The sequence below is a fragment of the Hyperolius riggenbachi genome, chromosome 1 (genome assembly GCF_040937935.1).
Source record: "Hyperolius riggenbachi isolate aHypRig1 chromosome 1, aHypRig1.pri, whole genome shotgun sequence".
NCBI classification, from domain to species: Eukaryota; Metazoa; Chordata; class Amphibia; order Anura; family Hyperoliidae; genus Hyperolius; species Hyperolius riggenbachi.
The window spans coordinates 379,787,030-379,803,312 of NC_090646.1; the positions used below are offsets into that span (position 1 = coordinate 379,787,030).

General features: G+C 43.5%; 1 protein-coding gene across 7 annotated transcripts in view; it reads right to left on the minus strand.

The window, feature by feature from the left end:
- LOC137516318 (prostaglandin reductase 1-like) overlaps nt 1–16,283 on the minus strand; it is a 496,699-nt gene that overhangs the window by 456,264 nt on the left and 24,152 nt on the right. For 2 of the 7 annotated variants that reach the window (XM_068234352.1, XM_068234351.1), the window contains exon 3: nt 13,434–13,527. The exons of the other annotated variants lie outside the window; for them this stretch is intronic. The gene's annotated coding sequence lies outside the window, so the exon portion shown is untranslated. The remainder of the gene's footprint in view (nt 1–13,433; nt 13,528–16,283) is intronic. 7 annotated transcript variants of the gene reach the window in all.

Below are 16,283 nucleotides of genomic sequence, written 5' to 3' on the forward strand. Positions count from 1 at the left end.
ATCGTAAAGTGGGCAGCAGTTAACCATAAAATAATCGTAAAGAGAGCAGCATTTCACCATAAAATAAGCGTAAAGTGGGCAGCTTTTTACCAGAAAATAATCGTAAAGTGGGCAGCATTTCACCAGAAAATAATCGTAAAGAGAGCAGCATTTCACCATAAAATAATCGTAAAGAGAGCAGCATTTCACCATAAAATAATTGTAAAGTGGGCAGCATTTCACCATAAAATAATCGTAAAGTGGGCAGCATTTCACCATAAAATAATCGTAAAGAGAGCTGCATTTCACCAGAAATCGTAAAGTGGGCAGCATTTCACCAGCAAATAATCATTATGTGGGCAGCATTCACCAGAAAATAACCGCTATGTGGTGAGCATTCACCAGAAAATAATCGCTATGTGCGCAGCATTCACCAGAAAATAATCGTTATGTGGGCAGCATTCACCAGAAAATATTCGTTATGTGCGCAGCATTCACCAGAAAATAATCGTTATGTGCACAGCATTCACCAGAAAATAATCGCTATGTGCGCAGCATTCACCAGAAAATGATATTTATGTGCGCAGCATTCACCAGAAAATAATCGCTACGTGCGCAGCATTCACCAGAAAATTATCGTTACGTGCACAGCATTCACCAGAAAATAATCGTTATGTGTGCAGTATTCACCAAAAAATAATCGTTATGTGGGCAGCATTCACCAGAAAATAATCGCTACGTGCGCAGCCTTCACCAGAAAATAATCGTTATGTGTGCAGCATTCACCAGAAAATAATCGTTATGTGCGCAGCATTCACCAGAAAATAATCCTGTAAAAAAAAAAAAAATTCACTCACCTGGCCGGCCTCACATGCGCAGCTCCCTGACGATCCTCCAGTGACGATCCTCCTGCAGCCAGTGTAAATCTCCCGTGCTGACAGGCAGAGTGCAGGGCTACGGGAAGATGGCGCCTGAAGCCCTGTACTGGAGACACAAATAGTCTCCAGTGCAGGGCTTCGGCAGCCATCTTCCCGTAGCCCTGCTCTGCCTCCGGGAGGCAGTCCCCGCAGTGGGCTGCGGGGATTTCAACACCTGGGGGGTTCCGGGCGGGCAGCGGGGAAGAGAGGGAGAAGGAGGGGACCCAGGTGAGGGAGGGAGGGATCTGTCCCCCCTCCCCGCCGCTGTCCCCCACCCCTCCTTCTAGCGCTGCTCTTCCCTTTCCATGGGGGGTCGTGGCGACACCCCCTTAGGTGTCAGTCACCCGGGGCGCCACGCCCCCCTGCGCCCAATGGTAGGGACGCCACTGTATAGCACTGACATCTTCTGCAGCACTTTACAGAGTACACAGTCATGTCACTGACTGTCCTCAGAGGAGATTAGAATCTACTCCTACCATATTATTATTATGTATTTATATAGCACTGACATCTTCTGCAGCACTTTACAGAGTACACAGTCATGTCACTGACTGTCCTCAGAGGAGATTACAATCGAATCTTGTCATGTCATGTCTAATGTTTTCACTATAATTTCATTTTCGAGGGAAACCTTTTTGTTTTATAGCCTGTGTGTGTATAAATATTTTTTGTTTTATAAGGGGTGGAGGAGACGCAGCCTGGAGTGACAACAAAGCCAAAAATGGCCCTGCTTGGTGGGCTACTACTGGCTACCTATACTGGGAAAAAGCGTGCCTTTGAAAGAAACAAAAAAACTCTGCTATGGGGCCCCATGATGTCTAGCTACGCCCCTGTAAGGGAGAGTCCTATTATGCTAACTTGTGAAAGCAATGGAAGAGGGAAGAAAAACTAGTTGAACCCAAAAAAGAGGAATCTACTGTATGTTGGTGAAGGCATCAGCGATTATCAGTTCACCTAATGTAAGTGTTAATAATACAGGACTATCAATGTAAAATGTTCTTCCTCAGGAAAGACAAACTGCAGACTCTCAATGATATCTTATTAGAGGTCATAAAACTCATGTGTGGGTGGCAAACACTTCTGAGTGCAGGGAACAGATAAAAACTTCAATAGGTCAATATCTGTGTAAATATAAAAAAAAATTGTCATTGACCTGAAAAAGTCAAAACACTATAACTAGAATTTCAACCGTTAGCACCAAAATACAACTATGTGATTCCAGGAAAGCCCTATTTAGGATTAGGATTATAGATACATCTGAGTTTATTTTTACTTCCGTTTTGCTTTAGACAGACAAAAAAGCCAATCCATTGGTTCTAATTGTATACAAACTTATAACACAAATATATTAAAGTGTTCTAGAGATGGTACACTAGCGCTAATTTATACTTACGCAGGGCTTCTTCCAGCCCAATAAGCACTGTGCGTCTGCACAGCTCTGGGGCCAACCCCCCGATCCACGTGGATCGGGGGGTTGGCCCTAGAGCTGCGCATCCCCACTCGCGGCTATGCGGACTGCGCAGCCGCGGCCAGCTCATGCGGCCATGTTAGTGCAGGCAGGAGAGCCCGACCCAGGTCGTGAGGTCGGGAGCTGGCCCGAGGGGCTATTGAGCGGCGGGGACACGGCGGAACGGCACGGAGAGCGCGGACGGCATCCTCCGTGCCTACAAAAGTGATGCGGGTATTTAACTTTTTTGACATTTGGCCTCGGAAGTCCTTTAATTGTATCAAATGAGGAATGTAACATTCTCTCTGGCAATTCAGACACTCCAGAACACAGACAGATACTCAGAAAGCATTTCTGGGTACATTACAATATGAATACACCAGTTATGAATAAAATGCAATGTCAGCTCTCAGAGCAAAAAAAAGTGTACTTTGGGAACTTGTAATCTCTAAATGAATAATAATACTTGTGCACAAGAGCAAATGTGATAACTGTATGGGATATAAAAAGTAGGAAAACATGTTTTTATTGAATATTATGTAAGAGTTTTATACCACTTTAAGGGCTTGATTCACTAAGACAAATAGTATGCCTTATCAAAGTTAACACGCCTTATCAAAGTAGCATACAAACCCGCCGGGGTTTAGGGCAGGACAGTTGGACCTCTTGTCATTGGCAATTAGCAGGCATAAGTTCGTAGCACTCGCTGTGATACTCTGATAAGGCGTGTTATCTCTGATAAGGCGGGATAACTTAGATAAGGCATGCTGTTTGTCTTAAGGTATCCATACACTGGTCGATTTGCCATCAGATTCGACCAACAGATAGATCCCTCTCTGATCGAATCTGATCAGAGAGGGATCGTATGGCTGCCTTTACTGCAAACAGATTGTGAATCGATTTCAGCATGAAACCGATCACAATCTTTGGAGCCGCCGCCGCCTGCCCGCCAGCTATACATTAACTGATCTGGCCGGTGCGACTCCCCCAGTCTCCGCTAGAGGGCGCTCTACTGTTTAAACTTCCTGCCGGACAGGAAGTTCAGTGAAGCTGCAGCCCTGGAGCGGAGAAGAAGACAGCGGAGACCGGGGGAGTCATGCCGGCTGGAACAGGTAATGTATCTCTGCTGTAATGCGTCGGTTGTCGGGCATTCGAACGCCGCAATTGACGCACTCCCGACCCGCCGGTGATCGAGAAAAATCTTCCGCACGGACGGATCGACGGGAATCGACGGGAATGATTGATTTCGGACGGAAATCGATCGTTCCGTCAGCGTTTGCGCGACGATTTCACAGCAGATTCAATCACAGTGATCGACTCTGCTGTATATCGGTGGGAAAATCGTTAGGTGTATGGGTCCCTTTAGTGAATCAAGCACTAAGAGTGATACAAGCTGTGTGAACTAAGCAGAAACTGTAAAACATCTATGAGCTAGTTAAAAAGAGCTCTGCCTGTTATGTACAGTATGTCTTGTGGTAACAATTATGGCAGCTTTCCTTGTTTTTCATTTTTTTTTAGCTGTACAAAATTTGAATGAGCTCTGCATTTCTAGAATACAGTCCTGGCATATACTGAAAAATCCCTGTAGATTACACAGTATGACAAATGACAGAGTCAATTATGCAGATGACAGGTAAGAGCGATAAAAGAGAGTATAAGGTAGTATGGATGCAATCAGGGCTGGACCAAAAGGTAGTGCTAGTCTTGGCCAAAGTAGCAGAGACAGAACAGTGATAAGTCTTACGGTGCCCATTAACATACAATTTTTCCTTCAGATTCGATCTTTTGATGCACTTTTTATGATCGAATTGTATAGAAAACTGTGCTGTTTGTGGCACAAATCAATGATTCTTTGGTCGAATAGAAAAGGAAAAATTATCAATCCAAAAGTTGGATTTTATGATCGAATCGGAATGTAAAACCTCCTTAAATCGTTCCATTAATGGAGACAATCGATAATTAACTTTTGATTAGTTATGATTGTTCAACTCGCATCAAAAGATTGCATCTGATGAAAAATTATTGTACCATTAATGGGCACCTTTATTAGTATGGCTCCCAGATTGAACAGAACCCTTTATCACTGATGGAGTCAGCTGTCCATCTGTGCAGCCCAGCAAACAACCCTTGATGGAAAGTGTCATAGCAATATGAGGCCTGATGCACACCGAGTGGTTTTTGAAGCGTTTTGCAAAACGCTTCCACTTTGGAAAACGCTTGGTTAATGTATTTCAATGAGATGGTGCACACCAGCGGTTTGCGGTTTTTAGCAAACTGCAAACGTGGGTCCTGCAGCACTTTTGCGGTTTGCAGAAGCGTTTCTGCCTCAATGTAAAGTATTGGAAAAGCTCAAACAGCTCTGAAAAACGCTAGATCAGAGAGGTTATCCAGGCGTTTTTGTAACAGTAGCTGTTCACTAACAGCTTTTACTGTAACAATATTTGTAATCTGCTACACAAAAACGCTCCAAAAAACGCTAGACATGTTTAGAAAACGTCTCTAAACATGCCTAGAATCGCTCTGAAATCTGCTTCAAAAATCTCTAGCGTTTTGAGGATCTACTAGCGGTTTTGGTGTGCACTGGGCCTGACACTGCATAGCACTGTACAGGAGGCAATCTTATGACCTGCAACATTTTTGCTTATTACTATAACACAGGTGTGTGCATTGCTGAATCCTCCTATAAACATTTATCAGTTCAAAGTAAATCCCACAAGACTTGAAGTGTGAGCCATTTTTGGTCATGCACCTGTGTATGAAATATTTCTTCTGTTTTACTGGCGCTTAGATGAAATAATGCAGCACCTAACTCAGTGTTCATTTATTTTTATTTTGCAGGTCAGTTGCTAGGGGTTACTGCATACTATTCTTCTTTGGAGTACTAATAAAACCACATGTGAGCTTGTAGTGAATCATTACTTTATGGAGTTTAGTCACTGAAGTACTCATGACCTGCATTCATTAAACTGTACGATTTTTTTTTACATTTTTACTATTTCCAGATCAATCTATTTGTTAGAAGTGTTGCTACTAGTGTTGGACGTTTTTGAAGAACATGGCATGGTGCCGTTTGGTTGGTAAACCTGATGGGGGCAACCGCTAGCAGTTCACCTGATAACAAGCACACCCGCAAATGCTGACACAAACATGGGTTTGCCCTCAGAACCGCACCACATCTGTGCTGCTGGCTTGGGTCACTTCTTTCCCTCCTTCTTAGAATGCCCTGTCTCACCATCCTGTGGTCTGGAGGTCCCCACTTTTACTGAGCCATCCATTCATCACCTCTTCACCACCCCTGGACCACGGAGAGCTGTAAGGGTGGGCTGTATGGGAAGTCCTATCTAGCCCATCTATCCAGCTCTCCATGGTCTGTGTGTTCACTGCCAAGGAAGCATAGAGAGAGAGATGGATGAGTGGGCTTGATGAGACTGCCTACTCACCCATCCAGCTCAGTGATCTGGGGGCAGTGATGTCAACATGGCTCTAGAAGCACAAATGTCTAAAGGATTGGTAAGCCCGCAGAAGAGGGGATTGCAGCTTGAACATTATGCAGTGTTGTTTGTCGAGTGAATGGCAAACTCCATATTGAGAGTTCCAGGGTTCGCAGACCCACAAATCCCAACGCAAATTCTCCAGTTACTATTTAAACACTATATTCAGTGTTACCACTTGAATACTGCAAGTGGCTTATTTATTAAATTTTAAAAATTAAAATTATAAAAAGCAACACAGTAATTTCCTTCTGAGTGCACTATTCCTTGGTTGGTGACCACAGATATATTTCAGATTTTAATTTAAGCGCAAATTACAACATCATAGCAGCTTATTAAAGTCCAATATAATAAGACTCCACTAGGAACCAATCAGGAGAGACCATCACCAGGGCATGCGTTGGTAAAAAGACTCTAAATTTGATGCAACCACACAGGCGCACCCCAAGGCTGCGTCTTGTCTCCTCTGCTTTTCTCCCTTTATACGAATAATTGCAGATGCACGACTGACTCAGTCAAGGTTATCAAGTTCGCTGATGACACCACCATTGTAGGCCTTGTCATCAAGGATAATGTACAGACGTACTGTCAGCAGGTGAAGAGAATATGTCACTGGTGTAAGGAGAACAGGCTGGTGCTCAACATGGCCAAGACTGTGGAGTTGATTGTTGACTTTAGGAAGTCTGCTCCCACCCCTCCTCCAATCTACATTGATGGCACTGAGGTGGCTAGAGTACCCTGCGCCCACCTCCTGGGCACTACCATCACAAGGGACCTCAGCTGGAACTGAAGACTCTTCTTCCTCCGCTAACTGAGGAAGTTTGGCATGGTCCAAGATATTCTAACAAGTTTTTACTTCGCCACCATCGAATCTATCCTCTGCTCTTCCATCTTGGTCTGGCATGCTGTCAGCGACAGACACAAACTACAGAGGGTCATCAGGTCAGTGGAAAGGATCATTGTCCCCTCACTTGCCACTCTATACAACATCAGACTACGTTCTAGAGTGCCAAAGATCTTTCCCACCCAGGTCATCACTACGTACCCTGTATGGTTTTGGTCTTGTACATTGCTGTTTCTGTACGAGTAACTATATGATGTGGACCTATGTTTTTATTTATCTACCTATATTCTACGTGAGCTATGTATTGTGCCAAACCAAATTCTGTGCTTGACCTAGTCATGCTTGGTGAAATAAAGGATTTTGATTCTGATTAGAATGGGCAATGACATCTCTATGCTGGGGTTCCTCAGGATCCCTACTATAACATTACATGCTGAAAATACCTCTAATAAATTAAGCACCATCCATACCCTAATTTCATAAAAACAGTAAACTTTTATTTCAAAATGCATTCATATGCTCATGCAGTGGCATAGCTAAGGAGCTGTGGGCCCCAATGCAAGTTTTACAATGCCCTCTATACATAACAATTGATACGACGCACCAAAACCTGCCAATGGCAACTACAGGGTTCGAGAAGAGGATGGGGTACAGTTTGTTAATGATTACCACTATTCAAAGTATCTATAGAAGTGATTATTATGAGCACAGGACCAATAGAGAGCTAATACTGCAGTTGAGGGAGAGCCCTTCATCTGGCCCAAGGGCCCCGATGTGGTCGCTACCTCTGCACCCCCTATTTCTACGCCCCTGTGCTCATGAGGTGTTTACACGCCTAGAGTTTTTGTACAGGCTCTCCCTGTTTGCCTTCCAGTCAGGCACCACCTTTCCTCAGCATCTCTCACACACTGTTCTGTGAGATCCTCCACAATCGATGTCCGTAACTTCCTGGTTTGTCTAGTCTCCGCCTAACATGTTTTGTCACTGCAGATGTTCATGGGGGATGATCAGGATAGTGACAAGTGTACTATGATCTTATCTGTAACAAATTATGTCTAAACAGCCTGTGAGAGACACTGAGGAAAAGATAGGAGAGCCCAAACTGAAGTATCCCGGCATAGAGCTGTCATTGACCACCAGTCTAATGCTGGGAATACACAATGCGTTTTTGCAGCAGATATATGGTTCGATAGATAATTTCCGACATGTCTGATCTCACGTTCGATCGTTTTGCAACTCGATTTCTGATAGAAGTGAATGGAAAAGATAAGAAAAACAAGCAGAAGATAAGAGAATCGAGTGCAGAATCGAGCGGCAAAAACGATCGAGCGGAAAATCGAGTGGCAGAGACGCATCGTGTATTCCCAGCATTACAGTGGTCACAGCGAATTGGGTGAGTCTTTTCCCCAACAGGTGTCTTGTTGGTGGTCTCTCCTGATTGGATCCAGGTGGAGTCTTATCGTGTTAGACTTTTATCAATTGCTATGATGTTGTGATGTGCGGTTGAACTATAATATAAATTATTAATTCTATTCATTAAGCTTTAATTACATCCCTTACATCTCTTAAGCAAGGTAATTAGTTATAGTCTGTCACAAAAAAACTTGGTCTGATTCACCATAGCCTAACTGGGAACCTGGCATCCCTACACTTCAAACCCATGGCCAAATAAATGGAACTGTGTGCAATTTTGGAGTCCATAGCTATGTATCTTTAACTACCTAATGACCGTGTCACGCCGATGGGCATGACTGCGGCGGTAGCCCCAGGACCGCCTATAGCTGATTGGCATCAAGTCCTGGAGCTGCAGTTTAACAGGGAACGCATGCGTGAACGTTCCCTGCTAGTTCACGGAGCTCCACTCCATGATCAGCCTGCTAGCTGCGATCACAGCTAGCAGGTTGTCAGTAAACAAAAGGGGAAAGAAATCCCCTTTGTTTACATCGATAGAGCGCTGCTATCTAGTGCAGCGCTGTACAAGGGACACTTGGCTGTGTGGCAGGGGATCGAAGCCCTCTCATAGGCTGATGCCTATACCTATAACGATCGCCGTCATAAGCCAATCAGGATGGGGCAGGGGGTGGAAAGGAGAGGGAGGGGGGAGAGGGAAAATCAGGCACAGAAAGGCTGAGGAAAAAAAACAAAGGATCGCAGGAGCGATCAAACACCTACAGAAGAATGTCCTGTTAAAGAGGATCTTCAGCCTAAACAAACATACTGTCATTAAGTTACATTAGTTATGTTAATTAAAATAGATAGCTAATATAATCTCTTACCCACCCTTTTTTTAAAGAACAGGCAAATGTTTGTGATTTCATGAGGGCAGCCATCTTTTTGGTTGAAAGGAGGTGACAGGAAGAATGAGACACAGTTTCAAGTGTCCTGTGTCCTGATCACCCCTCCCAGCTGCACTCACTAGGCAACGAGAACAACAACATCAGAAATCCCATCATGCTTTGCACAGCATCAGGGGAAAAATGCCCGGGCAGTTTTCTTTGATGGCACTGGTGAACGGAGGGGGCTATTCCGGGTGTCTGGACCACCCCCCTGCACTAAGCTGTGTATTCAGCCAGTGAAGCTCTGCATAATATAAACAGCCTCATTCTCCCTCCCTTCTTACTTTTGGTGCCTCCCTGCAGTTAATAGAATGAGAGAGGCAGCCGAGCTTCCCCCACAAGAAGATGCAGCCTGCAGTGAGAGAATGTTGATTCTGGAGTCCCGGACTCTCCACAGCACAGAAGTGTCAGACATGATGCAATTAGAGGGCAGGCAAGCTGGTAAATATCCACAGCATGATGCAGAGCTTGCCTGGACTCAGGGTCCGTGGGCAAACATCTGTCTGGTCTCTCCCCATTGTTATAATGACTGCATGTGTGGATAAGGTGTTAAACAAGTTGAAATGTTTTTGACAGTCCCTAGACTCCAGGAGGGCTTCTTTCTGACTTGTGTGGGAGACTGGCAGGGACAGGAGTCCAATTACAGGCAAGTAACCTGTCTGATGTGGGACTGCAATACAGATAAGTTCTCTGCTCCATCTCAGGCTATTCTCAATTTCTCCACTCCTCTATCTGGGCTAGTGCAACGTCAAAATGACAATAGCAATCGCTAGCAATTTGTGAGTGTGATTTTGTGAAGCAAATTTTCAGAGCGATTTTTGAATGAATGGCTCAAAAACATGCTACATGCAGTATACATGCGATTTTGAAACAGTCACAACGCTGCTGTGAGAACACCCACATAGGGTAACATTAGCCAAGCGCTTTTCAAATCACTGTTGATTTGAAAAACGCTCAGAAGCACTCTTGGTGTGCACCAGCCTCCCTCATTCACCTTTGTTTCCCTCTTCCCCTAGTGCTGGCTGGCTGTGTCTTCTTGTCATACAGGAAAGCTAAATAAAAGTGCAATTCTGGTGAGGCAAAATATTATTATTTAGTATTTATATAGCGCCGCCATCTTCCGCAGATGTATATATCCCTGCATCATATGGGTATCGCTTGCGCTATTTGACACTATGTGGCATATTCCACTGAATTGTCCAAACTAAGTCTATCTCCCGTTCCTCTCTCGGGGGGAGTTGTTCCAGCGCTGTCCCCTGTTCAAATTTGCTGCTGCCAGAAGCCCTCAGAAACACTCGTGTCCTTGAGTACTTCCAAAGACAGGCAGCTCCGTAATACGCCAGCGCACTTTTGTGCATGGGCAGTATGGAGCCACCTGTATTCGGAAGCACTCGAGGACATAAGTGCTTCTGGACCTTTCAGGAATCTCCCCCTTAAAAATCCTGCGTTTGCCCCTTGATGGGGCGGAGCTTAGCCTCTGTGCAGCCAAAAATTAGGCTTTCGTAAGAAAAACAAAGTTCTGATGCTGTGAAGCTGTTCAAGAAACACCAATCCTTTTCAGTGCTGCTGAGTAGTTTTTTAGACTGGAGGTTCACTTTAAGGGCAAGAAAAGGGGGTAAGATTCATTTGAGTGCTTAGTTGTAGGGCTGTGCAGCAACCTGACAAAGCTGCACAGCCCTGTGTTCTGAAAAATGGCCTGGTCACTGGGGGGTGTAAGCCTGTGGTCTTGAAGTGGTTAAAGAACACCTGAGGTGAGAGAAATATGGAGGCTGACATATTTATTCCCTTTGAAACAATGCAAATTGCCTGGCTGTCCTGCTGATCCTCTACCTATAATATGTTTAGTCATTGACTCACTTAAAAAGTCTGCTCTACATTAGTCCACTGAAATGCAAGTATTAATTTATTTATGCAAACTGGATGTATAAAACACAGAGGCCCATATGCAATTAACTTTTTCTCATGAGTTTTCTCTTAGGGGATATTTTCAAACTTGTCAATAAAATGCCTTTTAAACCACTGGCAAGCAAACAAATACTCAAAATGATTTTGATAGTACCTTTTCACCTATTTTTTAGTACTTTTTCCATTGCAATGTGCTAAAAATAAAAGATAAAAAAATTATCTCCTAGTAGAAAACTCAGGAAAGTGAATTGCATATGGCCCAGAGTGTCAGTAAGACTGATCACTCAGCCACAGAGCAGTGGAAATGTTTCTGACCCACTACGACTAAGGACCTAGGAGGGTTGGTAGCACGTCCGATGTTCAGTGGTCAATCTTACGGATGCTCTGTGTTTTATATGTCCAGTTTGCCCTAATAAATGTATCTCTGCATTTAAATGGACTGTTGTAGATCATACTGTTTGTGTAAGTCTTAGGCCCGGTTCAAATTAGCGTTTTTTTTCTGGATCGGAACCGGAACATATACTGTACAAACAGAACGGATGTGAAAGGATCCAATTTTATCCTATGGATCCATTCACATGCGTCCGTTGGTACAGATACGTTCCGTACGTTCCGGTCCCCGGACCTAAAAATTGCTGCAGGCCCTAATTTTCCAGACCGTTCTGCTTAGCAGAATGGATCCGGACAAAAATGCAGCAGCATTGGGGGCAATGGGAAACGGAACGTTTCTTTACACTAGTGAAGAAAAATCCATGGGGGATGGGGGCATGGGCCAACGCGAACCTGAGCGACAGGAGGGTGAGGGAGGGTGCAGCAGCCGGGCGGGTGGGCTAGGGAGGGCTTATACATACCTAATCTTCCGTAGCAGCTGGCGGTAGAGGCTTCCGTATTCTTCTGCATCATGTGACTACATGACGCGTCATGTGACTAGTCACATGACGCGCTGTGTAGTCACAGCGGAAGAAGAGGCAGCCTCTACTGCCGGCTGCTATGGAAGATTAGGTATGTATTGCTGAGTGAAAACGGATCCGATCAATCATTGATCAGATCCATTTTCACTATGTGAACCGGGCCGCGGACACAGCCATCCAGATCCGGTGAAGTGGAGACCGGATCCGCGGCTCACCGAATCCTTTTGGCTCTAAAACGCAATGTGAACCGGGCCTTATGCTGGGCATACACGGCGCGATAGTTGTTATCAATTGAGCCGCTGATGGCTCGATTGATAATATTAAACCTGTCCGATCACCACGGCGGATCGATTCCATGCTCGATCCCCGCGGGTGGACAATGGAAGAAACGAGTGGCTGATAAGGAACTGCCCGTGGGGACGAGCAGGAATCGATCCACGCGCCCACGCGGACGAGCGAGGACGTGCCGGCATCAAGCCAGCGGCTCGATTCTGGCTCAGAATAGCACCGTGTATGCCCAGCATTAGAAGGTTACTTTATTGCATCTTGTCCTGCACCACCAAGTTCTGCTTCAGCTAGCTGTATACTGGCATCTGCACCAGGAAATTGAGCTGTGATCTGAAAAAACTTTTAGCCATAGACCCTAAACAAGCATGCATGGAAATGATCTATCTAGCTATCTATCTGCCTAGCAATTAGGCATTGTTCTACTCAGCAGGAATTAACCAGAAGACAATGCACCAGAGATAATGACCAGTCTCTACAGAAAATAATGTAACAGCAAAAAATCGAACAGAAAATTGTATGGTGAAATCTAACAGAAAATTGTATGGTGAGTACTAGGCATTAAGCTCAATCTACACGATACAATTCTTTGTACGATTCGATTACGATTCTATTTACGATCCGATTAAATCCAACATGTCCGATCGGGACTTGATTCAATTCAATTCGATTTGCCATTGCAAAACAATGGCAAATCGAATTCAATCGAAACGAATCCCGATCGGACATGTCGGATTTAATCGCATCGTAAATAGAATCGTAACCGAATCATACAAAGAATCGTATAGTGTAGATGGGGCTTTAGACACACCCACACTCTATCCCCATATGCTATTAAGGCATTTTGTATTGACCTGAGGAAGTGGGCAGTGACCTGTGAAACGCGTTGTCAGATTGTTTTTTGAATAAACGTTTTTCCCAGTTGAACTGGTGTCTGTATCATCTGGAGAGGCAAGCAATTACCTCTCTATTTTTTATTTATACTTTTTAAAAGAAACACTAAAATAGAATGCACAGATGGCGCCTCCATCTTACCCAATACCAGATTACCCATATGCTTATTTCTGGTGAGCAATTCAGACTGTTGTTCTGTTTAAAAGGAAATAAATATGGCAACCGCCATATGCCTCTCACCCAGAGCAGGGTCATCCACCAGGCAAGCTAGGCTGGTGCTTGGGGCCTAGTGAGTGTCAACGGGGCCACCTGCCACCTTCTTTGACCTCTCTCCACTTCAGCTTACCAAAAGGACCACAAGGAGGCTCCAAATCTACTACCTTGCCTAGGTCCCCATTACATCTTAATCCATCTCTGCTCTCACCTCAAGTTCCCTGTCATATCTGGGCTATACATCAGTTGCTCTGAATGTTTCTGCGAGTTGCAGGAGAATGATTTGCATGGCTCCTCCCATTGTCCTGAAATAAGTCAATAAATACTTGTATGTTGAATATATAATGGCTTTGAGGACTTAAAAATCATTTCTGTTTTTCAGATGGCATTGCACCTTGTGCGTCTGATTAACACAACTTATTTTATTAGTCTGTTAGCATAGACACACAATGTATGTACTTTTGGAAACACATTGTCCTGTGAGTTCACAGTTAAGCAGCCCTCTGAAATGGTTTGTTGTTTATGCAATACGGCTCAGAAGCTTTTCTTTAATATAAAAGAGAATCTTAATCACTGTGGTAGCAGCTAGCAGGTATCCACCACTGCTAATTAGAGGGACTGTATAAAGCATTTTTCAAGGCACACAGGAATTTCGCTGCTCCGAGAGGCTTTAATGCTGAGGCTGGAATAGAAATGACTGATGACTCATTATTATATCGCTAAGGGGGATTTCTGGAAAAAGTGTGTATGATAGAAGGAGGCCAGTAAACAGTATAAGGATTTAGCAAAGTCAATATAAAACACAGCTTGGAGTTGTATTAAAAAAAAGAAATTGTTGTTTATTGCCAAATGTCTTCTAAAAACCCACATAAATATTTTGTTGTAGCTTATTATAGCTGTAGATGTTAGTGCAAGCAATGGATCACTTCTTAAAGTGTGCTGATATAACCACAGCATCTACCAGGAGGACTCATTTTCATGGTGTGTTTGTGTATGAAGCTTGCAAAGATCAGAAGTGGGGCTTAATATGCATCACTGCTGAATTCTTAGGAAAGAAGGGTAAGTAATAAACCAGCAAAGGTTCTAAATAGAGATGATTTGTCAAAAATGGGCAATTTTGGGCTTTCTTTAAAGAGACACTGAAGCAAAAAAAAAATGATATAATGAATTGGTTGTGTAGTACGGATACTTACTAGAACATTAGTAGCAAAGCAAATATTCTCATCTTTTTACTTTCAGTTATATAGTGTTTTTTTTTATAACATTGCATCATTTTCTAATATTTGCAGTTTACACACTACTCAGCATTCTAAATGATTTCACAGAGCAGGCCAGTGAATTTTTGACCTGTCCTCTGGAGAGAAAAATAAAATACAGTGGCTGACAGTTGAGATAATAAGCTTCAGAAGACTTTGAAAGTCGTGGAGCTCAATCTATCTGTAAAGGACAAGGGGGGAAAAGGAAGTGGAGGGGGAGAGCGCACTCAATAGACAATTTGAGAAAACTGGTTAGCCAACCGTGGAATAATCTCACCTTCCCCCTTGTCCTTTACAGATATCTTCACCACCCAGAGTGGCTTTTAAAGGAGCAGCACCAACTAACATACTTTGTCTATACTTTGTTGCCAAGATCGCTCCCTCTGTCAAGTACAGAGGTCAAACAACCCTTTTTTCCTCAACGTTATATCTGAGTGGAGCTCAATAGCTCTTTTGCATAAATAACAACTGAAGTTTCTTAACCCTTCCTGTACTGGAAATAATATTAGACTGATGTCTCTGCTCCTAATGTTTTATTTCTTAGCTGTACTACACATACAAATTATTATATCAGAATTTTTTTTTTCGCTACAGTGTCTCTTTAATATGGACTGCATTGTTTAGAGTCTTCATTTTAATAGGTAAGTAATTGTAGTTTCACCAGTTATTAAATGGAACCCGAGGTGAGAGCAATAGGGAGGCTGCCTTGTTTATTTCGTTTTAAAGAATGCAAGTTGCCTGGCTGCTCCCTTGATCCTATTTCTCCTATACTTTCTTTTAGCCATAGACCCTGAACAAGCATGCAGATCAGGTGCTCTGACTCAAGTCTGACTGGATTAGTCACATGCTTGTTTCAGGGTTTCGATTCAGACGCAATTGATGCCAGAAAATCAACAGGACTGCCCAGTAACTGGTATTGTTTAAAAGGAAATAAATATGGCAGCCTTCATATCACTCTCACTTCGGGTTCACTTTAAGAAGAAGATAGGTCAGGAGCAGGAGAAAGTAGTGAGGGGGTACAGGTCACTATTAGGGCTAGTTCACACTGGAGTCCTTTTTCTGGAAATGTCAGGGATTTGCTGATCGAAAGCACTGTGTGAATGTAACACAGTGTAAGTATTCTCGGTGCAGCATTGTGATTTGTATAAAATGGGAATTGCGCTGCATGTAGTATTTTTGTAGTGATTACACTTTATGGAATGATGCAAAATCGTAGCTTCATTCACAATCAAATCATAAATATCAATTGCATTTTTCGAGTTGCAGTGGGAACTACAGTGGCTTGCACAAGTATTCGGCCCCCTTGAGGTTTTCCACATTTTGTCACATTACTGCCACAAACATGAATCAATTTTATTGGAATTCCACATGAAAGACCAACACGAAGTGGTGTAAACATCAGAAGTGGAACGAAAATCATACATGATTCCAAACATTTTTTACAAATCAATAACTGCAAAGTGGTGTGTGCATAATTATTCGGCCCCCTTTGGTCTGAGTGCAGTCAGTTTCCTATAGACATTGTCTGATGAGTGCTAATGACTAAATAGAGTGCACCTGTGTGTAATCTAATGTCAGTACAAATACAGCTGCTCTGTGACGGCCTCAGAGGTTGTCTAAGAGAATATTGGGAGCAACAACACCGTGAAGTCCAAAGAACACACAAGACAGGTCAGGGATCAAGTTATTGAGAAATTTAAAGCAGGCTTAGGCTACAAAAAAATTTCCAAAGCCTTGAACATCCCACGGAGCACTGTTCAAGCGATCATTCAGAAATGGAAGGAGTATGGCACAACTATACACCT